This window comes from Microtus pennsylvanicus, chromosome 13, assembly GCF_037038515.1.
Source record: "Microtus pennsylvanicus isolate mMicPen1 chromosome 13, mMicPen1.hap1, whole genome shotgun sequence".
Taxonomy (NCBI): Eukaryota; Metazoa; Chordata; class Mammalia; order Rodentia; family Cricetidae; genus Microtus; species Microtus pennsylvanicus.
Window position 1 is genome coordinate 6,735,488 of NC_134591.1, and position 25,424 is coordinate 6,760,911.

The following is a 25,424-nucleotide window of genomic DNA, read 5'->3' on the forward strand; positions in this document are numbered from 1 at the left end:
CTGCACACAACTTAATTGTCCCAGGAATCAATAAGGCCCATCTAGTTGACAAGTAGAAAAGGACAAATTTGTCTGTGTAGGCTTGCTATGAACTCGTCCTCCGTGGCAGCATTACCACACAGATGAGCAAGTCTTTCTCTGCAGGTGGAATAAGCACTGAGTGCTGACAAGCTTTCTGTTTAAATTTTAAAAATTAGGTGTGTGTGTGTGTGTGTTTGTGTGTGTGTGTGTGTGTGTGTGTGTGTGTGTGTGTGTGTGTCCTGGTGCATGTTTGGAGATTAAAGAGCAATTTTGGGATGGCAATTATCACCTTTCACCTTGTTCATAAGGGATCTCTTGTGTTTCTTTCATGCTATCTGGCCCATGACCTTCCAGGTGATTCCCCTGTCTCTTCCATCTAGGAATTCTGGAATGACAAATAGGAGACATTGTGTCTGTCTTTTTTCAAACACTAACTTTGCTTAGGTTGCCAGGCTTGTGCATAAAATGTTTTGGCCTGCTGAGTCATCTTGTCAGGGTTTCTTATCCTTTTCCCAGGTCTAATGTCTTACCACTCTAAAAACTCTTCTATGTCAAAAATAAATGGGTATATAAAGTAGTTGTCATAAACTAATTTTACTAAAGATAGAAATAATTTTGCATTTTAACTAGATAGATATGCTAGTTTATAAAATTCAATGAATTACTAATTTGATACCTGCAAAGGAATGGTGATAGGAAAATATTAAATGTCATTGTTATTCATACTGAGATTTTTATATGTACTATAAAAAGGCTATAGTTTATAACAAATAATTTCAAATCTGAACCAAGGAGTTACAGGCAATGCTGATTTGTAACTGGCACTGGGTGGCTTGGTAGCATGTACAGTATGAAGAATTAGTGCTATATGTCTAGAACATAGGCATTTTAGCTATATTTTAACTGCTGTGAAAAAATATCATGACCATAAGCAGTTTGGGAGGGAAGGTTTTGCTTCATTTTACAATTCCACAGCACAGTCCTTGAGGAAATTAGTGCAGGAACTCAATCAAAAACTTGGAAGCAGGAGATGATTGTTGAAGCCTTGGATGAGTGCTACTTACTGGCTTTCTTCTCATGACTTGTTCACCTGATTTGCTTATTCCCTCTTTCTCCTCCTCCTCTTTTTTCTCCTCCTCCTCTTGTTCTTCTTCTTTTGTAGTGTTTGGGTTTTTTTTTTGTTTTTATTTTTTAAGACAGAGCTTTACTATGTAGCTCTGATTGTCCTGGAAATCACTATGTAGACTAGACTGCTATGAAACTCACAAAGATCCACTTGCCTCTGCCTTGAAAGTGCTGAGATTAAACGGATGCACCACTACCACCCAGTCATCTTCTTTCTTATAGCACCCAGTATCACTAGGAGTGGCACTGACCAGAATGAACTGTCTCTCATACATCAAGCATCAATCAAGAAAATGCATCACAGGCTTTCCCACAGACCAATATAGAAAAGATATAGTAAAGGCGTTTTCTCAATTAAGGTTCAATCTTCCAAATTGAGTGTAACTTGTGTCATTTACATAAAACTAACAAGCACATAAGGCTAAATTGAAGTATGATACAGCAGAGACAAGCACAGCAAGTAATAGCTTGATTCATTATTAGTTTGACTTTGAATTAAGTCTTGATATATATATATATATATATATATATATATATATATATATATATATATATTCAGAAATATTTTTTAGTTAAATAACATTTTTCCTTTATTCTACATACAAACAAGTTTCTCTTCCCTTTTCTCCTACCATCCCACCTCCTTTTTTGTCTACCCTTGTCCCTATCCACTTCTCCTTCATCTGCATGCAGAAAGGGGTAGGCTTCCCATGGGCTTGCAAAATGCATGGTCCATCAAGTTGAGGGAGGACTGAGCTCCTGTACTCATGTCCAGTCAGGACAAGGAAATCCAACTTGGAGGACATGTTATCAAAAGCCAACTAAGTGCCAGGAAGAGTTCCTCCTCCCATAGTAAGTTAGAAGCCTTACTATGAGACCAAACAAAAAAAATGTCACACAGATATAGAGATCCTAACATCAGTGTCATGCTGGCTCCCTGTTAGTCCAGAATTGATGAACTCTCATGAATTCAGGCCCGCTATAGGTGTAAGTTCTCCCATTATGACACACCTGGGTCATACAATCCTTCCTCACTTTCTCCCATGCAGTGCTTGTCTGTGGATCTCTGCCTCTGCTTCCAGAAGTTACTGGAGAGAGTAACTTTCACAACAGTTAGAGAAGTCACCAATCTGCTTACAGTCGACAGTCAGTTCAGACACCCTCTCTACTATTGCTTAGTTGGGGTCATTCTTATGGCTTCCTGAGCTTCCCCTTGTCACCAGCTTTTAACCTAAGCCCGAAATGTCCCCATCAAGACATCTCTTTTGTTACTCTTTCACTCCAACTTGCCTCCAACCAGTCTCCTGCACCTAGCTCCCTCTATCTAGTTCCCATTTTTCTATCCTTCCAACCCCTGACCCCAGATTACCCAGAAGATGTTTTCTACTTCCCTTTCCCTGAGAAATCCATGCATTCCTCTTTGTGGCTTCCTTATTATCTAGACTCTCTAGGATTGTGGACAGTAAGTTGGTTATCCTATTCTTTTTTTTTAATCTTTTTTTTATTGAGAAAATGAGAAAAACAAGTTTCCACCTCCTCCCAGCCTCCCATTTCCATCCCCCTCCTCCCACCCTTCTCCCCCTCCCCCCACTCCTTTCCCCCTCCCTTTCGAGTCCAAAGAGCTGTCAGGGTTCCCTGCCCTGTGGTAAGTCCTAGGTCCTCCCCCCTCCGTCCATATCTAGGAAGGTGAACATCCAAACTGGGTAGGCTCCCACAAAGAAGGGGGGAACTTGGAGAAAAAGGAGGATTGGGATAAAGGAAGGTTGGATAGGGGAGCTCGGAACCACAATTCTTAGTTAAGGGAGCCACCTTAGGGTTGGCAAGAGATTTGAACCTAGAATGGCTCCCAGGTGCCCAAGCCGAGGTCCCCAGTTAATTCCTTGGGCAGGTGGGGATAGGCAACCTGAAATGACCCTATCCTATAGCAATACTGACGAATATCTTGCATATCATCATAGAACCTTCATCTGGTGAAGGATGGAGATAGAGACAGAGACCCACACTGGAGCACTAGACTGAGCTCCCAAGGTCCCAATGAGGAGCAGAAGGAGGGAGAACAAGAGCAAAGAAGTCGGGACCACGAGGGGTGCACCCACCCACTGAGACAGCGGAGCTGATGTATTGGGAGCTCACCAAGGCCAGCTGGACTGTGACTGAAAAAGCATGGGATAAAAACTGGACTCTCTGAACATGGCGAACAATGAGAGCTGATGAGACGCCAAGGACAATGGCAAGGGGTTTTGATCCTACGTAATGTGCTGGCTTTGTGGTTATCCTATTCTTTACTCCTATTAATTACCTGGTATGGAACAATTGTATTCTGTCAATTATGTTTTAAATTATTTTACTGATTGGCCAGTAGACAGGCAGGGAGTATTGGCAAAACATCAAGACAGGAAAAATATATGGAGGATGACAACAGGAGGATTCTGGGAAGAAGGAATTTTCCTCTGTAGTCCTGCCCAGACCACGGAATAAAGAAGATGTGATCTACCCCACTGAAAAAGGTATGGAACCATGTGGCTAAAATAGATAAGATTAATGGGTTAATATAAGTTATAAGAGCTAATGCAAAGCCTGAGACAATGGGCCAACCAGTTTACATCTAATGCAGACTCTCTGTGTGTTTTTCTTTGGGGCTTACTAAGTGTGGGAACTGGGCAGGACAGAAACCCCAACAAACAGGTCCTCATGTGAAAACTACTTATGAGTTAGTACATACCATGTTTCTCTTTCTGGGTCTGGATTACCTCACTCAGAATATTTTTTTTCTAGTTTCATCCATTTTCCTAAAAATTCCATGAGGGAATTCAAAACTCAGGATAGTAAAAACAATTCTGTACAATCAATTAACTTTTAGAGGCATCACCATTTCTGAAATCATACTATACTCTAGAGCTATAATAATAAAACAGCTTGGTATTGGTGCAAAAAAAAAACAGATATATGGGTCAACGGAATTAAATAAAAAACCCCAAATTAAATCAATACACACCTATGTGCACCTGGGTTTTGATGATGAAGCCAAAACTACACAATGAAAAAAAGGAAGCATCTTCAAGAAATGGTACTGGCATAACTGAATGTGAGCATATAGAAGAATGCAAATAGATCCATATTTGTCACCCTGCCCAAAACCCAAGTCCAAGTGAATCAAAAACCGCAGCAGAAATCCAACTATGCTGAAGCAGATAGAAGAGAAAATGGGAAGTAGCCTTGAATGCATTGGCACAGGCGATTACTTCCTAAATATTACACCAGTAGCACAGACACTGTCATCAACAATTAATAAATGTGATCTCCTTAAACTGAAAAGTTTCTGTAAGGCAAAGGACATTGTCAATAAGACAAAATAGCAGGCTACAGAATGGGAAAAGATTCTCACCAACCCCACATCTGACAGAGAACTTATCTCCAAAATATATAATGGACTCAAAAAGCTAAATATCAGCCTGGAGGTTGTGGCACACACCTTGAATATCAGTACTTGGGAGACAGGGGCAGGTGGACCTCTGTGAATTCAAGACCAGTCTGTTCTACAAGAACTAGTTCCAGGATGGCTAAGGATGTTACACAGACAAACCCTGTCTCAAAACAAACAAACAAACAACAAAAACACCAAAAAAGAAACTCAATATCAAAATATTAAATAGTATAGTTAAAATGGGCTATGTATGTAAACAGAGAAATCTTAGCAGAAGACTCTCAAATGGTCAAAAGACACTCAACATCTTTAGACATCAGTGAAATGAAAATCAAAACATCTCTGAGATTTTATTTTATGCCTCTCAGAATGGCTAAATTAAAAAAAAAAAAACACTAATGATAGCTTAAGCTGGAGAAGATGTGGAGTAAACAGAACACTCCTCCACTACGGGTGGGAGTGCAAACTTGTACAGATATTTTGGAAATTGGTACGGCAGTTTCTTAGAAAAATGGAAATCAATCTACCTCAAGGCACAGCTGTACCAGTCTTGCATATACACCCAAAGGATGTGCAATCTTACCACAAAGTCACTTACTCAACTATGTTTATAGCAAAATTATTTGTAATCCAAAACCTGTAAATAACCTTGATGCCCCTCAGCTGAATAATGGATCATGAAAATGTGGTACAAATGGAGTACTACTCAGTGGTAAAAGACAATCACCTCATTAAATTTGCAGGCCAATCGATGGAAGAAAAAATCATTTTTTTTTGCTTCCAAATATTTTTAGAACCCTCTCATGCAGCAACATGACAAAACATGAGTTTGGAACTCTTGTTTTAATACTCAATGACAAAGTGTAAAAGACATCATACTTTAAGCCTAGACCTATTTCCTAGAAATGTCATTCTTTGTGTCTAATAAAGTTTTATGGTTCGTAGTCTTAGATTCAGGCTGAGTGTAATTTCATGAGCTGTTATTTAGACAAATAATTTTCAAGTAAATTCTAAAATTTACTCTATACTTGTTTTGCTCTATTAGCATGATTTTGATAATTCATACTTGCATTTTCATCAGAATCTATGAATTTTAAAATTCCCTCCTCTATTTCTTTAGCAGAAGATTATTCTCTCTAGGAGTACATTGTTTATTTCCAAGTATTTGATAAGTTTGTTTTTTCTCTTGTTATCATGATTCCATAAAACAATCCCAGTTCAGAATTATAAAAAGGGTTATTTATTTAAGGGGAAAAACTTACAGAACACTGTCCCAAACAACAATCCTCTGAGTGAAAACAGGAAACAGAGTCTAGCAGCCAAAATGGGAGCCAGAAGCAAGTGGGCACAAGGTTCCTACTGCTTTTTAAATATAAAAGGCCACACCCAAGTGGGTTGGTATCTTAAAGGCTATTGGTTGAAGGAGCAGAATGTGCTCCCACAACACCATCAGTTTTTGGTTTTATTCTATGATCTACTGGTGAGATTAGAGAAATCACTATGACTCTTTTACGTTTATTCATGTGGTGGTTTGAATGTAAACATATTTTCTATAGGCTCACATATCTGAACATTTGGTCCTGAGGAGTTTGTTGTTTGGGAAGGTTATAAAACATGGAGTCCTGATGGAGAATGTATGCATGTCACTAGGGGCAGGTTTGACAGTTTATTGCCTCAATGCACTGTAGGCTCTTTTTCTCCATTTTGTGTGTGCAACTGTGATGTGATCTATCAACATCTTCTTCCAAACATATACTGTAATGCTTTGCCTAGTATCGTAGGTTCTCCAAATATACTAGTTCTTCTACAAATTGCTTTGATTCATGATATTCAATTACAGCAGCATGAAAGTCACTAGTACAATCAATAGTCACTGTATTTCCAAGAATATGATCTATTTTTGAAGAGCTTTAAGGGATTCTTTAAAAAACTATATTCTTGGGGTATACTGTTGAATCAAACAAGCATGGAAACAAAGTAGTTTGAATAAAAGTAAAAGCAGAAGTTCAGAGTTTAGGGTTCAAAGGAAAATAGCTGGATATAACAGAGACCAATTAGGGTTGAGATTTCATCAAACTTGTACTTTAAATGAGGTCAGTTCTGCATTTTAGAGATGGTGGGAGAGAGCATGTGGATACTTCAGGCAGGCTGGACCATAAGGACCCATCTGACCCACAAGGTGCCTGGAAGGTATGTGGTATTTTACGCAGGCTGGACCATGATAACACAGGCCACCTGATGGTGCCTTTTGCCTACCAGAGCCTCATGACTTCAGAGGGTCCATTGATGCTTTTGGCAGCCTAGACTGTGAGCTATATAACTCTCTCTCTCTCTCTCTCTCTCTCTCTCTCTCTCTCTCTCTCTCTCTCTCTCTCTCTCTCTCTCTCATTTAGTTTGTTTCCAGAGAACTTCCTCCTTCCTCCTCAGTGTTTGTGCCCTGGTCCTGATGCCAACCCCAGGGTGACATCCTGACCTGGACTGCTTCCTATGATCATATCTGGGTCTGTGAGAGTCAGTGTCTGTGTTGACATCCATGACTCATGTTTCCTCCAAGGTCATGGGAATATGAGAGATGTGGGCTGCCACCTGTAGCCATTTAGACATCCAAGGACTGAGCCTCCACCAGATCCATATTGATTTGCGTGACCTGTACTGTCACTTAGCAACATAATGACATTCAAGCCTAAGTTGCTGCTAGTAGCTGTTGCAAGGAGGGGGCCCACTTGTTCTTCCCAGCCAACCGGGTAGCTTAGCCCTGAAATAACCACACAGAAACTGTGTTCATTAAATCACTGCTTGGCCTATTGGCTCTACCATCTTATTGGCTATCTGTTACACCTTAATTTAGCCAATGTCTGATTCCAGTAGCTCCATGGTGTCTCTCTCCTACTCTGCCTTTCTCCCTCCCAGCATTCAGTTCTGTCTTCCCCACCTAAGTTCTGCCCTAACAATTAGGCCAAAGCAGTTTCTTTTTTAACCAATGAAAGCAACAAAAAGACAGAAGGACCTCGTACACCAAGTATCCATTTCTGGGTTGTTGAGCATCCAGCAACCAATGTCTGAGTTGATATCCATGGCTTTAGTAACCACTGAAGGCCATATAGTTGACTGGATTCTGGTCAGACATCTGAGTCCATGTTGTTCTCCTAGGGCCATAGTTGCAAAATGGTTATACTAATCTGGATGACCTGTGCTGCCACTCAGGAGTCTAGGCAATGTCATGGTGCCATATCTGGGTCCCTGGCCTTACCACAGCCAGTCTATGGCTTGGTATGTGTGACTCCTGACACCACTGAATGTGAATTTTTGGTTGTTTGCTTGCTTGCTTTGTTTTGGTTATAATTAATTTGGGAAGCCTATAGCAAGGTTGAGGGGCAGACATGGAGTGACGGGGAAATGGGCAGCATTGGAGTGAATGATGTAAAATTTACAAAGAATCAATTAAGGATGATACCTAATTTTTATATGTGAGTCATACATATAAAGAATGCACAAAAGTAGGAAGAGGATTGTTTGGAAAGAAGTTTCAGGAGAAGGAGTGACTGAGGCAGGGGAACAGAAGGTGAAATTGACTAAAATTCATTATAGAAACTGTATGCCACTGTGAAACCAAAAAGAAGAATTAAGTGAAGAGAATGATGACACAATATACACAATATAATAAAGTAATGTAATGAAACTAATAATAAGTGTTATCTGCCCTACCTCACAAAGAGAAAGAAAATTTAGCTTTCATTTCTTCTGAGCCATCACATACTTTGTAATACACAGAAGCTGTAAATTGGGATTTTTCTGAAATTTGTAAACTTCATGAAGTCAAACTTGAGAATGTTGAATCTTAATTTGTATAGAGCCACAGGGAAGTTTAGTCTATACCTTGACCAGTGTTACAGAGTATTTGAAAGATGATGGCTTAACCTAAAAGAATCAGCTGGAACAATGGGGAAACAAAACAAAATAGTTATAGAGCATGTGAGCTATTTTGCTTCCTGTTTTCTATCAATTTCTTAAGAATCAGTAAAGGGAACATTGAGAGAGAATTATAAGGCACATGTTTGTCCAATTTTACCAGGTAACAACCATATCTCTAATATATGACTGTATGTCAACAGGATCTGTTTTCCAAGATTTACTTACAACTATGTATGTTTAATTTTTACTTTCATATAAATATTCAGATAAGTTAACATGTGAAATCTTCATCATTGATCTTGGGAGAGGAATCATCAGTTTCAAATTCTGAGATTCAGAAGTTGAAGATCTCAACAACATTTCATAGAAGGAAGTATGACCATTCTCTTTTGTCACTGCAGCCCAGAAGCCTAACCATTAAAAAAATTCTCTTTGTCCGGCTGGAGCTATAGCATTGGTAAAGCACATGGTTACCATGTTTAAGAAGTTAGGTTTAGTCCCCATTATTAATTCAGTTAATGTATTTATCAATCAATATTACCGTTTATGTCTTTACTTGAACTATATGTAGTATATTGTGCTATTTTGGAGATTTCTCACAGAACAGTGAAATAACAAAGAGAATGGTCATGACAATAATAAAATTAATATTTGTATTGCATACAATGAAGGCATATGCTAAACAGTTAGTCCATAATGGATATTTTGTTCTTTACCACCCTCCACATGAAACTTCCTCTTTCCTTGTGGTTGCTATTTGAAGAGTCCAGTTAAAACACCATAAAAGCCAGAGCTGGGAAATTAGAACTGCCACCATGCAGCACAGAAAAGAGTCACCTGGCCTGCAGTTCTCAAACCTATCTACACATATAAAGGATGTTTTTGGGGACCAGGAAAGAAGTGTGGTTTTGTGCTGCTATTTAAAGCTGAAATTAACTATGTATTAGTGATTCACAAATAGAGAAAACGTGGTACTGGACATATGGGTTAGGACTTTGCTTTGGGCTGATAGAGTATATAGATGCCAGGGATCAGATGTGCTTGAGCAGCTGTAACCCCAAATGCAGGACTGAGGAAGCTGCTACACATCCCACATAGCTCAGCTTATAACAGTGTTTCTCTCCCCTCCCTGATATGAAATGTTTTCTTTCTTTACAGTTGCTGTTTTAGGAAGCAAATGTCAGTCTCAACATTCTTCACTCCAAAAGCATTGCCAATAATCAATAACAAACTCTCCAGTATCTCAGATCATTAATCACTGGGCTATCCTGGTATTAAAAGGTTGTGACTCTGATGAGCTAATTCATACCCAGTTGTGAATGAATAATGATGTGTTTATAAGTTTTCTGTTTGAGAGGCTGATTGGATTTCTATGAAGGTTCACTAACATTTCTTCAAGGAAATATGACACGTGGAAATGTCTAAGACTGTAGCTGGACAAAAGGCATTAAGGGCTTAAATGATACTAAAACTGTGGCATCTGAAAGAAAAAAAGGGGAGAATATTAAAGGGGTTGGTGTGCTAAATCAATCAAGAAGAAACAAAATAAGATAAACTATTTTACAACAGGAGATAGTGAGTCATGCTTGGTCTGAGAAATATCTGGTTAATACCCACCCCAGGAAATTCAGCTTGCATTTATGTGGATGTCCATCTCTAGCAAATATCCCTTTCTTTCTCAGATCATTAAGACAACAGGAAGAAGTTTCTCCTCCAAGCAAGCCACCACTCTTTCTCTCACTGCTAGAGTCTAGAATTGTTAATCCACCCTTTGTGGATGGCTTACTTCCTAATATAAAGGACTGACAGTTAAATCACTTGAAGTCTATAAAACATAGGCAAGCTAAACTTATGAAAGACTGTCATTAATTAAGCAGCCTACATTTATAACTTAGGTGTACAGCATGAAAAAGTTTCTATTTCACCAGTTTTAGCTTAGCAGTATCTTCCTAAGAGCTTTCTTAAATCTATGAAACAAACTTGTGGAGGATAATCTTGAGAGGATTACTGGACATTTGATGAATTCTATAATGCCACTTCTTAATATTGACTATTAAATCATGCACTGACAACTTGTTATTTTCTTGATATTAGGAGTCCTCCTCAGTAAAATTCTGGATTTAACACTATAAAGAATCAATGAGCTGGATACTGAGGAAAATACTTGCTTTGTTAGTTTAGTTCTCTGACTAAAGATATTTAGAAAAATCTAGCCTAGCCCCAAGACCTAAGTGTGAGCCTTTCTATATTCTCATTGAACACATAGTTTTTAATTCTGGAAAGGAAACAAATGCTTCTTTAACTTTCTTACTGAGCTACATTCTTGGCAATGTAGACCTGCCCAGAACAGGCTACAGATGGATGTGTATGCTTAGAGCTTCAGAGTGTTAAACTCCTCAAAGCATGCAAAAGACTCTGCACAAAACCTAGCCAATTGTTTGTGGTTAGACTTAACAATTTTTAAACCAGGTAGAGAATTCCCAGTTCACAAAGACTAGTCTTGTAACTCTGTCTTGCTTATTTATTTTCTGTTTCCCAGTTTTCTTATGCAAACCACACATAGATACCCATATTATGTTGTGAGTGCACAATGAGTGGCGTTAGGAAACTTTAATACAGTGTACAGATCAGGCACACCTTTAAAGTAGGTACCACTGGCAGCAGAGGGTTGGCTTACAGCAAAAAATGTCAGTTGGCCTTTTCACAGGACTCTAATTTCCCAGCACCCACGTGACTCATAGCTCTTTTTATTTCCAGCCTGAGGCTTCTGAGACCACCTTCTGTCCTCTATGACACTGCCTTTAGATGTGCAAAGCCACATTCAGATACAAATAATTTTATTTTATTCTTTTTAAAAAATCAACAGTTCTAGGTGGTGGTGGTAGTGGTGCATACCTTTAATTCCAGCACTCTGGAGACAAAGGCAGTTGGATCTCTGAGTTTATGGCCAGCCCAGTCTACAGAGAGAGTTCTGTGACAGCCAGGGATACACAAAGAAATCCTGTCTTGAAACTCCATCCCCCAAAATGATTCAACTTTAGCACCACTTGAAAATGACTTTACAACATTAAGTTCTTTGTGTTTTTTGTTCATTTTTGCACATTGACAGTTTTGAAGCAGTTGAGAGTTATATAAAGTTTTTTTTTCTTTAAGAAAATTTACCTTAAAAAACATGGGATTTGTCTTTTGGAACATAGCTGTGTTATGTTGGTAATAATAACCTAATGCTTGTAGCTACACACCAAATCCAACTCCAGAACATACATTCTAAAAGACCTTGAGCAAGACATGGCTTTCATACCTCCACCTCATCATGATCTACAGTAAGTATGTGGAGAATAATATCAATTTTACAAGGTTATTTTGGTGACTAAATGTGTTATGAAGTAAACTTGGTAAAACTCAGCAGTGCAAAAAGCTCTTCAATAATCTTATAACCACCTTTTTTCATAGCCCATTCCTGTTATAGATAGTATTTGATGAGTGTAATATATATGGTTATACATTTGCATTAGTCAATATGTTTCACTTTTAAACTAATATGTATTGCTTCTCGTATATCACATTAAATGTTCTCATTAGTTTTGACATTAAATGATCTAGCTAGCTTGAACTTCATTGATAAGTATATAACTATCTTTGCAAAACCTAGATAGGACCAAGAAATTCTTTATTTATAGTTGATGAAAATAATGCATACATTAACTAATTCAAAAGTTGGTGAAGCATCATCACAAAGGACCAACTATCAATACCATTGCAACGATGTAATGCTGCCTGAGTGGTGTATTTTCACATGTATGTTTAATTTTCTTTTAATATCTGATTATATTTTCCTCAAAAGACACCTTCTCTTAAATCATACTGGAAATACAAGTCCATTTAACTTGAGGAGCTCAGAAAATTCTCTACTTGCTTGCAGGAAAACAGCACATTAATATATGAAGATGCAAATTCTGAAAACTTCTGCCACTCCAAGAACTTATTCACTAATGGTGTAGAAGGTCCTTCTGTCTATGTGTTGCTTTTATTGGCTAATTAATAAAGCCTTGATTTGTTGATAGGGCAGAACTTAAGTTGGCAGGGGAAAAACTAAACTGAATGCTGGGAGAAATAAGGGTGGAGTCAGGGGAGATGCCATGGAGCTGCCACTGGAGATAAATGTGCTAAAACTTTGCTGGTAGACCACAACCTCATGGTGATGCACAGACTAATAGAAATGGGTTAAATTAAGAAGGAAGAGTTAACCAATATGAAGCTAGAACTAAAGGGACAAGCAGTGATTTAATTAATAGAGTTTCTGTGTGATCATTTCAGATCTAAGCTAGCCAGACAGACAGGAATAACAAGTGGCCCCCTCCTCCAACACACTACATTTTGGAAAGGTTCTGCAGAAGTCCTAGGTTTTACCATGCTGTTCCCAAGATTAGAGCTCCCTGTGTTAGCTACAGGTGTTAAAACTTAATTACAACTTCCTTGCTCCTTCTAAGAATCCCATTTCTTGCCAACTTTCACTTTTCTTTGCTCTATCCCATAAACCTTTCATTTGAAATCCTAGTCTGTTAGAGCTTCTCTCTTTTTTCATCTCATATGAATACTATACATTTTTTCTCAAGGAGATTAATGTCACAGCACTGTACTTATCGCCTGCTTTGCTTCTGGTTTATTTATTCAGAGCCTTACTGTTTATTTAAAACATATAGTATTTAGTCTCAAAAAGTCTAGTTACTTTTGCAGAATCTATCTAAGTAAACAATAGGAAGAATTTCTTTAAGGCTTTTAAATACTCTTACTGAGATCCACTAAGAAGTTTTGGTATAGAACGGGGATTGTGAACACTTCAGATAAAAACCAGGGTTTATTTTCTGCCCATTGTCTGCTCACTGTTTTATTGTTTGCTTCAGTGCATGTAGCAGAATTTCCACAGCACATGCCCTGGCTGCCTTTACTTGCATAAAACATGATGCTCTATCTTGAACAATGCTAGAATATATTACATAAATTTCCTTTTGATACCCAGCATGTTCTCTACTCTAATAGAAACTGAGCAGAATCTCATCTTCTTTCCTTCAGTGTTCCCGTTGTGTTTCATAACTCTCTCTTCTGTGAATCCAATAACCATCTTCAAGCTATTAGAAAGGATGCTTCTCAATGAAGGGTGAAAGTTGCTCAGAGGGACACAGCAAAAGATGATCTAGCATGCAGTTAAATTGTAGCAAAACAGAACACATTCTGAAGGCTTAGGAAGCCGTGTACCCAAATTTTTCCATTAAAATTCTTACAGGATGGAGATGCCAGATTAAAATGCAGGGAAACTCCCAAACTGATTATATTTCAGACCTGGTTGTAAAAACTTTTAACTTGTTGGAGTTCCTTTCTGTAGAAGCCATTACAATGTGATTCACCTCCCATCACTCTCAAATATCATGCCTTTCAACCCTCAATGGAGGCACACACTCTTCAATCACTTTTTTGTTACTAAACAAAGCTAGTTAAGGCCAAGAAGATAAAAGAAGACCTCTGCATTGAATATCTTGTAAATGTTTTGTTACCCTGATAGAAAGGGATAAAAAAATACCAGAGTACCACTCTTCAACATTTGGATGCTTCTGTGATTCAGAATCTATAAAATGTCCATTATTGACAACCAAAGAAGAATTGGAATTTTTACAAAAACCCTAGCACTAATACTTTTGAAATGGAAGTCCAATTTTGCCTTCACTTAATTTTTGTGCAATGACCAATAAATGAGTAAAACACCTGTGTTTAAGTATTGGAAAACATTTCTGGCTGGTAGAGGTTGAAGTCTTCCTAAGGCCTTGCAGGTATCTCAATAGCTTGGCAATGTGGGACTCCATCCTCCCAACAGAGCTTCTTGCCTCTGCATGCCCTTACATGGATAATGTTCCTGGGACTAAAAAACTGACCTTATCTGAAAGCTCTCTCTAAAACCTTGATATCTGTCTCTAAAACAAATGTGACTTATTTTTTGCTTGAAACCTGATATGGATCCCTGCTAGAAGGTTCTCTTGCTGCACATATAATAAATAAGACCTACGCTAGGAGCTTTATAATAAGACTATGCTACTCAACACAAATTATGGTTTGTTCCCAGGTTCCCCAATCCTATATATTCCTTATACTCTGGAATAATGTTGGGCTGATTCTTTGAAGTCTCTTTTCAGGAGAGCTGCCTCCATTCATGCTCACGGACCATGTACAAAGTATGTTTTTACTGCTACCGCCTCATGTCTTCTGGACCCAATAGTCAACAGACCCACATTTACGCTAGATGTATAATTTATTTGATATGCTTTTATTGATTGTAATGAAAAGTATTATGCCTCCCAAAACACCACTAACCTGAAGTAACCTCTTTAAAAATCTGAGGATTTTTATGTTTTGAAAAAACTATAATAAATACCATAATTTGTTGTAAAACCTGAAAATGACAATTATCAGTCCCAGTTTCTTGGAAAAATCACATTAGAAATAGCTTTATCCCAAAGTACTCTCTGTTCTCTTCACTAATCATGTGATATCAGAGAAGCCAACAAAATAGTTAAATATTGAGTTTGAAATTGAGTCATTGCCTCTTCTTGAATTTGAGAAATTCATCTGAATACATGTAGTGTAGAATATTCCTGGATACTTTGTGAATATATGTCTCTACGATTGGTTTAATAAAGAAGCAAACAGGCCGATAACTGGACAGTTAGAGGATAGGTGGGATTTTCAGACTAAAGGAGAGCAAAATAAAGAAGGAGAGTAGTTTCAGGGTTGGCAGGAGACACAAAAGGAAGTAAACTGAACTTGCCACACTGAGAAAAGATACCAAGCCATGTGACAGAGCATGGATTAAAAAAAAAATGAATTAATTTAAAATATAAGAGCTAGCTAGTAATAAGACTGAGCTATTGGTTTAGCATTTATAATTAATAATGTCTCCAGGTGGTTATTTAGGAAGTGACTGGCCATACAGAAATGTCCACCTACACCATATTGTACCCCCAAAGACTGAGCGAGAAATGTCTCACACTGGTGAGATGGTATGTGACGTTCACATTTCAATGTTGCTGAGCCATTCATTCTATTCATTTTCTTAAGTTTTAACCACAAAGTTACAATTCCTAAAGGTTTCTTTAATCTCAATTTTCTTGTGGCTTTTACATAAATTCTTTTACAGTCACATTTCTTTCAAAGTTTTTTGACTTTCATTGTTTTGCTTTTGCTGTGTTAAAAATTAATGCAAATAATTCCAACTACATTTTTGAGATATATTCTGAAAAATTTATAACCATTATATATAAAAGTACTGAGTTTACATGCTTCATAAAGATATTCCATTAGATAGAAATTATACAATTTCATTTTATTCCAGCCTCTTTTCTGTAGTCTCCACATTGTCTGCCATGACAACTGCACTTACTTAAGTTATGCATTTGATAACTAGTTTGATGAATGCCCTTTTATTTTTTATTGAAGATAGACTCTCATCCCAATTCTAGTTTCCTATCTCTCTAGTCCTCTTAGCAACTGTCCACCTTCTCTCTTCACCAGATCCACTGAGAGTATTCCTAACTCACAAATTGACCCCAGAGACATTTAAATTGTAAATTGTATATTACATCATTAGAGGGACTGGTTTATAGCTACAGAAGTTGGTGTCTTAAGTCCATTCCAGCTTGACTATTCTAGTATTCCATGACAAGCTAAGTTGTTTTTGAGACTTTGGTGTATTACTTGACAAATCATTGAGTGAGCTGCCTTGAGCTTGTCTTAGAAGTCACTAAAGAGAGCAGCACTGCGCTTGTCACAATTGATCAGAGATGAAAACACTGACAGGTTAGAATCAGGGGTTGCAGAGAGGCCCTTCCCTAAAGATCTGAATAAACACAATCAGTCTACCCAGTGTTTAAGCAAGAGTTTCTCAAAGCATGTTTGTGAATGTGTTTATGAAGCAAGAATCTTGAATCCATCAGCTCTCAAAGAGCTAATCAATATATTCCAAGCTGATCTCAGTGAAATTTTGCTCCTGGGAAGTATAATTTATTTCAATACATGGTGATGAAAAACCAAGCATCTAAGACATTTTGACAAAAGTGAACAATGTTGTATCCAGCACTAATTCCATTTTAATTTTCTCTTTTATCAGAACAGGTCACCCTACCCAGTGAAATAACTAGGTGTTAGTCAGGCTTGGGGTAAGTGAATTGGTGAAGATAGAAAGGAGCAAACATGGTAGTTTCAAGAGGCACTGCTACTCATAACCTCTACTTTCTGTCAAAATATTTGTTCTAGAAAGAGACTATGAATCCAGGGAAGGGATTTAGTCTATAATCTACTGAATAAATTTTCTTTTAATAGTTTCTGTATCTGGAAATAATAACTTCTCATAGATAGGGTGTTTGCCCCCCCACAAAATAAATTCCCGAAATGTCTCTAAAGGATGGATATCAAGTGCCATTTCCCTTTTAGAATCTGGCACAGTAATGGCATCAGCAATTCCCAGGAGAATACTTCTTATTTTTATGCACCTGAAATAGAATCCAGGTCTATCATCCACCGAAAGACAGCAAAGCTCGCTAGCTGGTCCCAAGGGAAATATGCAGAGTGATAGAAATGGAAATGTGTTATCTTGGGAACCCTGCTATATTACACACAGCATCAGTGGCATGTGTTTGCATAAGTGATACACCAGTCTGGATTCTTTTTAAAAATGTGGTTTAAGTAAATAACAGTGTCTACTGTCCTTAAAAACTCAGAGATAGTATCAGAAAAGCAATACTAACTTGGATTAAGGAAGGATTTTAATGAAGAAAAGACATTTTGGAGGAATTGTTTGAGCGTCTTTATCCTAGAAATAGATACTAGAGTTAAAGTACACCAGATAGGGTAGTTGTCCATAAGCACTAAAAAAGCAGATCACATTCATTCCAGAGGCAGGCATTAAGAAGTGAGTTGTCCCAATTTTCTATGGATCCTACTCAGACAACTGCTGTACTTGTGAATCTGGAGATAGAAGCTATCACCATGAAAAGCAGTTAGATGTCATTTGATGATCTCATGGATTTAAGTTCACAACAGCAAAGACAACTTTAAGGAGATGAGACATGGAAGAAGAGATGATAGAATTAAAACAATACAGTGTTTATGCTAGATTGTAATGTGCCTTACAGTTACAATAGTAATCACCTTTTACGCAACTGTGCCCCTTGCTTTGTTATATAAGTCCTGGCACTGACATATTTCCAGCATCATGTCTAGCTCAGAAATATGTTTTCACAAGTGATCTCCTACTATCACATATCTCTTCTTTATAAATATAGAAATAGGACAGATTACATATATTAATTTTAGAATGACAAATACATAGACTCACCATCATTTTATACATTTAGATTCTCATAATTCACACATAGAGATATCTATTGTCAAAAGCATTATGTATAGTCAGTTGGTACACAATGGACTTGTGACATTTACATTTCTCACTATTGTATCATTTCATTCATAAATTCCTAAATATTTCCAATTTCATTCATAAATTGTTCAATATTAGTGGAGCATGACCAGAATTGTAAGAAATAAATTACCATTGGTATAATTACAAGGTGAATGACAATTGCCTCCTTACTTGTTTCCAAAGTCACAATTATGCTTGCCTGCTTATTCTGAGAATACTGCAATGATTGTTCTGTAATTTATAGGTCCACCAGCTTTCATACAGTTAAATTATCACAAAATTTATATCACATTACAATGATACTCTTGATGGGTAAAAATATTTAATATGACACTAAAATATTGCACATAATGATATATAAACATAGAGAATTACAGTCATCATTTACATTGAATCACTACATTGTTATTCAGTAGTTTTAGTTGCTTATTGTCTCTATTCTCAAAAGAATGGTTCTAAATAGAGAAGGTGAGGGATATGAAGCATAATTTTGTGACTCCTGACAGCCTACATTACACAAGGAGACAGTGTTAAAAAAGTAATAATGATAAAATCAACATAAAGTGAAAAGCAGAATGGAAAATGTGTGCATTATCTCAAGGACAAAAAGTAAGCAATGGTAAGATTCTGTTAAGACAAAGAAACTTAAGATTTCTATTGTTATAGATATATAAGAATGTTTATTATTAGCATTTATGTTTGAGAACATCCAAGGAGGAAATATATGAGTAGGGTAGGGATGAACTTTAGTTCCTTTAAGCAGTTCAGAAAATAATTTCATAAAACATGTACTAAGCAAGTTATTAAAGTTTTTATTAATTAATTAATTAATTAATTTAAAATTTTCACCTCCTCTCATTTCCCTCCCACTCTCCCCCTCCTCCTCACTCTTCAGTCCTAAGAGAAGTCAGGGTGCCCTGCCTTGTGGGAAGTCCAAGCCTCTCCCTCAATCCTAGGAAGGTGTGCATCCAAGCAGACTAGGCTCCCAAAAAGCCAGTACATGCAGTAGAATCAAAATCCAGTGCCATTACCATTGCCTTCTCAGTCTGCCCTCATTGTCAGCCACATTCAGAGAGTCCAGTTTGATCACATGCTTGTTCAGTCCCAGTCCAGCTGGAAGCTATTAAAGTTTTGCAACACCATTCATAGTACAGTGTGGAGGAAGTCTGGTCTGACAAATTTCAGTCACTCATCTTTTGGAGGTAAAAGACATTCTTGTAGGTGTATAAATGAATAAAAAGAGCAAACTGACTACCTAAACTTAGAATAAATAAATTGCTAGATCCATGTGATTTATTAAATTCAAATCAAGGAAATTAAAAAAAATATGAATTTGAGGGAGTAATGAATGACTACCAAAAGAGAAAATTTCACAACTGCATAGCCTTGTTGATGCCATCAAAGGATGACATACACCATTGCTTCTTACATTACATCATAAAGTAGGAAGGTATCCAACATTACAGAACTCTTTCTAGGAAACCATTATTACTTTGTTCTTCATAACAGAAAAGATGCCAGAATTTTACCCGGGAGGCCACAGTCTCATGCCGATATACAGATGAAGAGAAATGTGTTAAAATAATATGTAAGAGTTACTCAATAAGAAACTAGAGCTAGCCAGGCAGTGGTGGTGCACGCCTTTAATCCCAGCACTCAAGAGTCAAAGACAGGTGGATTTTTTGAGTTCAATTCCAGCCTGGGCTATAAGAGCTAGTTCCAGGAGAGGCTCCAAAGCTACAGAGAAACCCTATCTCAAAAAAAAAAAAAAAAAGAGAGAAGAAGAAAACAAACCTAGAACTAATGGGCCAAGCAGTGATTTAATAGTATAGTTTCTATGTGATTACTTTGGGTCTGAGCTGCCAGGCAACTGGGAAACAAACTAGCAGCATCCCAAAATAAATTGGCATGCTAACGTGGTGAACTAAATCTATGTAAAACATGAGAAAGCTTAAAAAGATATCCTAGACACAAAAGAACAAAGTTAAGTATATTTTGGTAGTGGCATTTTCTTGGGTGTGTATTGTTTGCTAGAAGCAAGTAGAGGCATGACTCATTTAAGAAAGGTTTTCCTTATTCAGCATTACCAGACAGAAAAGCTGTGTGATTTTTAAATCCCAGCTTTTTGGCCATGCTGCCAGGGCAAACTGTGATGAGGTCTGGCTATGGTGCATTTAAATGTGGTCATGAAGTCCAGTTTCCTGAGTTCTCTATATATTTTGGAGATCAGATCTTTGTGGGGTTGGTGAAGATCTTCTCCCAGTCAGTAGGTTGCCTTTTTGTCTTGGTGACAGTGTCCTTTGCTTTACAGAAGCTTCTCAGTTTTAGTAGGTCGCATCTATTCAATGTTGCCCTTAATGTCTGAGCTGTTGGGGTTACACATAGGAAGCGATCTCCTGTGCCCATCTGATGTAGGGAACTTCCCACTTTCTCTTCTATCAGGTTCAATGTGTTCTGACTGATAGTGAGGTCTTTAATCCATTTGGACTTGAGTTTTGTGCATGGTGATAGATATGGGTCTATTTTCATTCTTCTACAGGTTGACATCCAGTTATGCCAGCACCATTTGTTGAAGATGCTTTCTTTCTTCCATTGTATACTTTTGGCTCCTTAATCAAAAATGAGGTGTTCATAGGTTTGTGGGTTAAAATTTGGGTCTTCTATACGATTCCATTGGTCGACTTCTCTGTTTTTATGTCAGTACCACACAGTTTTCATCACTGTAGCTCTGTAATAAAGTTTGAAGTCAGGGACGGTAATGCTTCCAGACAATCCTTTATTGTATAGGATTGTTTTGGCTATCCTGGGTTTTTTGTTTTCCATATAAAGTTGATTATTGTCCTCTCCAGAAGAATTTTGATGGGATCTTGATGGGGATTGCATTGAATCTATAAATTGCCTTTGGTGGAATTGCCATTTTTACTATGTTGATCCTCCCAATCCAAGAGCAAGGGAGGTCCTTCCATTTTCTGGTATACTCCTCAGTTTCTTTCTTCAATGCCTTAAAGTTCTTGTCAAATAGATCTTTTACTTCCTTGGTTAGAGTTACCCCAAGATATTTTATGCTGTTTGTGAAAGGTGAAGCTTCTCTGATTTCCCTCTCTGCTTCCATATCCTTTGTGTATAAGAGGGCGACTGATTTTTTTGGAGTTGATCTTGTATCCTGCCACATTACTAAAGGTGTTTATTAGCTGTAAAAGTTCTTTGGTGGAGTTTTGGGGGTCGCTTATGTACACTATCATATCATCTGCAAATAACGAAAGTTTCACTTCTTCCGTTCCAATTTGAATCCCCTTCATCCCCTTATGTTGTCTTATTTCTATTGCTAGAACTTCCAGCACTATATTGAAGAGGTATGGCGAGAGTGGACAGCCTTGTCGTGTTCCTGAGTTTAATGGGATGGACTAGACTTCAAAATGCTAATTAACCCAATTAAAATATAGGGCACTGAACTGAACAGAGAATTCTCAGCAGAGAAAGTTCAAATGGCCAAAATACACTTAAGGTCATGCTCAACCTCCTTAGCGATCAGGGAAATGCAAATCAAAACAACTTTGAGATATCATCTTACAACTGTCAGAATGGCAAAAATAAAAAACTCCAATGATAGCCTTTGCTGGAGAGGCTGTGGAGGAAGGGGTACCCTCATCCATTGCTGTTGGGAATACAATATTGTGCAACCACTTTGGAAATCAGTGTTTCGGTTTCTCAGGAAATTCGGGATCAACCTACCCCTGGACCCAGCAATACCACTCCTGGGAATATACCGAAGAGATGCCCTATCATGTGACAAGAGCATTTGTTCAACTATGTTCATAGCAGTATTATTTGTAATAGCCAGAACCTGGAAACAACCTAGATGCCCTTCAATGGAAGAATGGATGAAGAAAGTGTGGAATATCTACACATTAGAGTACTATGCTGCGGTAAAAAACAATGACTTCTCGAGTTTTGCATGCAAATGGATGGAAATAGAAAACACTATCCTGAGTGAGGTAACCCAGACCCAAAAAGATGAACATGGGATGTACTCACTCATAATTGATTTCTAGCCAGAAATAAGGGACACAGAGCCTACAATTGGTGATCCTAAAGAAGCTAAATAAGAAGGTGAACCCAAGGAAAAACATATAGTTATCCTCTTGGCTATGGGAAGTAGGCAAAGTTGCCGGGGAGAAAATTGAGATCTTGGGGGTGGGGTGGGATGGGGGTAAGGGGAGATAGGGAGAGAAAAGGGAGAAGGGGAGGAAGGGGGGAACTTGGGGAAAAAGGAGGATTGGGATAAAGGAAGGTTGGATAGGGGAGCTCGGAACCACAATTCTTAGTTAAGGGAGCCACCTTAGGGTTGGCAAGAGACTTGAACCTAGAGTGGCTCCCAGATGCCCAAGCCGAGGTCCCCAGTTAATTCCTTGGGCAGCTGGGGATAGGGAACCTGAAATGACCCTATCCTATAGCAATACTGACGAATATCTTGCATATCATCATAGAACCTTCATCTGGTGATGGATGGAGATAGAGACAGAGACCCACACTTGAGCATTGGACTGAGCTCCCAAGGTCCCAATGAGGAGCAGAAGGAGGGAGAACATGAGCAAAGAAATCGGGACCACGAGGGGTGCACCCACCCACTGAGACAGTGGAGCTGATCTATTGGGAGCTCACCAAGGCCAGCTGGACTGTGACTGAAAAAGCATGGGATAAAAGTGAACTCTCTGAACATGGCGAACAATGAGAGCTGATGAGACACCAAGGACAATGGCAAGGGGTTCAGATCCTACGTAATGTGCTGGCTTTGTGGGAGCCTAGCCAGTTTGGATGTTCACCTTCCTAGATATGGTCAGAGGGGGGAGGACCTAGGACTTAACACAGGGCAGGGAACCCTGACTGCTCTTTGGACTGGAGAGGGAGGGGGAAAGGAGTGGGGGGGAGGGGGAGAAGGAGGGTGGGAGGAGGGGGAGAATGGTGGGAGGAGGGGGAGGGAAATGGGAGGCTGGGAGGAGGTGGAAACTTGTTTTTTTTTCTCATTTTCTCAATAAAAAAAAAAGTAGTCTGAAAAAAAAATAAATGTGGTCATGAGCTGCTGCAGCGATGGAATACCCAGATTAACATTCCTACAATCCCAGGAACTCATAATTCTGAGGAGGATATTATAAGGTACTATATACAAAAGTCACCAGCCATTCAGGCTGTACAAGAATACAAAGCAACTAGCAAACATTTAGAGGTACATGTAACCCTGCCTTTAAAATTAACTGAGAAACCAATATGGATTGAAGATTGGCCATTATCAGAAGACAAACTGGGAGTCAATCTACCTCAAGATCCAGCAATTCCACTCTTGGAAATATACCCAAAAGATGCCCAATCATACTACAAGACCATATGTTCAACTATGTTCATAGCAGCACTATTTGTAATAACCAGAACCTGGAAACAACCTAGGTGCCTCTCAATAGAAGAATGAATAAAGAAGGTGTGGCACATATGCACTTTAGAGTTCTACTCAGCAGTAAAAAACAATGATATCTTTAATTTTGCATGCAAATGGATGGAAATAGAAAACACTATCCTGAGTGAGGTAACCCAGACCCAAAGAGAGGAATATGGTATGTACTCACTCGTAAGCAGATTCTAGCTATAAACAAAGGACATTGAGCCTATAGTTCGTGATCCTAGAGAAGCTAAATAAGAAGGTGAACCCAAAGAAAAACATATATTTATCCTCCTGGATATTGGAAGTCAACAAGATCATTGGGCAAAAGTTTGGAGTAGGTGGGTAAGGGTGGATTGGAGGGAAGGGGAGATGGGGAGAGAGAAGTGAAAAATTGGGGAGAGCTTGGGGGAATGGGATAATTGAGATGGAGGAAGAGTGGATATGGGAGCATGGAAGAAGTTATGCTAACCAAGGAAGCCATTTTAGGGTTGGCTAGAGTCTTGGCTCTAGAGGGGTTCCAAGGGGGCCAAGGGGATTTCCCCAACTAGGTCCATGGGCATGTAGTAATAAGGGTGGCGGGGCGCCACTCTGTTGTAGGAGTTGTGGCTGTGTTTCTGGCACCTGGATGCCCGCACGGCTAGCTTTATCTGAAATAATTACATGGAAACTGTATTCTTTAAAACATTGCCTGGCCCATTAGTTCCAGCCTCTTATTGGCTAGCTTTTACATATTGATCTAACCCATTTTTAATATTTTGTGTAGCACCATGAGCTGGCTTACCAGAAAAGATCTTAACCTGCATCTGTCTGGAGTGAGAGAATCATGGCGACTCACTGATTCAGCTTCTTTCTCCCAGCATTCTGTTTTGTCTACTCCACCTATCTAATTTTTTGTCCTATCAGAGGCCAAGCAGTTTCTTTATTACTTAACCAATGAAACAACAGATAGAAAGATGACCCTCCTCCATCAGCAGCAGAGGAGATGGTACCTGTACTGGCCTTATCCTATAGCCACACTGATGAATATCTTGCAAATATCATCATAGAACCTTCATCTGGTGATGGATGGAGATAGAGACAGAAACCCACATTGGAGCACTGGACTGAGCTCCCAAGGACCAAATGAGGAGCAGAAGGATGGAGAACATGAGCAAGAAAGTTGGGACCATGAGGGGTGCATCCACCCACTGAGACAATGGGACTGATCTAATAGGAGCTCACCAAGGCCAGCTGGACTGGGAATGATGAAGCATGTGATCAAACTGGACTCTCTGAATGTGGCTGACAATGAGGACTGACTGAGAAGCCACGGACAATGGCACTGGGTTTTGATTGTACTGCATGGACTGGCCTTGTGGGGGCCTAGGCAGTTTGGATGCTCACCTTCCTAGACCTGGATGGAGTGGTGAGGACCTTGGACTTCCCACAGGTCAGGAAACCCTGATTGCTCTTAGGACTGGAGAGGAAGGAGGAGAGGGAGTTGGGGAAGTGGGAGGGAAATGGGAGGAAGGGAGGATGTGGAAAGTTTCAATAAATAAATAAATAATTAAAAAAGATTCAGCAAAGCATCAAACTGGCAAGGAGTCCTAAGTGGGAAAAGAGCCAAAAGACAGAAGTCTTTTATTTGTTTCATCTTTCTTTCTTTATTTTTTGACCCAAGCTGCCTCTGTGTGAGTATGAATTCCTATACATAACAAAAGAAAGTAATATTTGGAGACAAAATAATAACATTTTGAGAAATTATCCCAATATAATAGCAGTTCAATAACCATGGAAACAGTCTAGTCATCAGAGTATATGGGTATTTTTCCAAATGAATCCTTGAGATAGCTTTTATTTCTTTGAAATTTTGTAGAAATAGGTATGTATATTATGGAAGTGAGGAATGTACAAATTTTCCATCACTGCCATCATATCTTGTGTGTTTGTGTGTGTGTGTGTGTGTGTGTGTGTGTGTGTGTGTGTGCATGTTTATGGTGTCTTTGATGATGAATGTACATATCCATCTACACCTTCTTTTCCTAAACTTTCTCCTTCCAAAA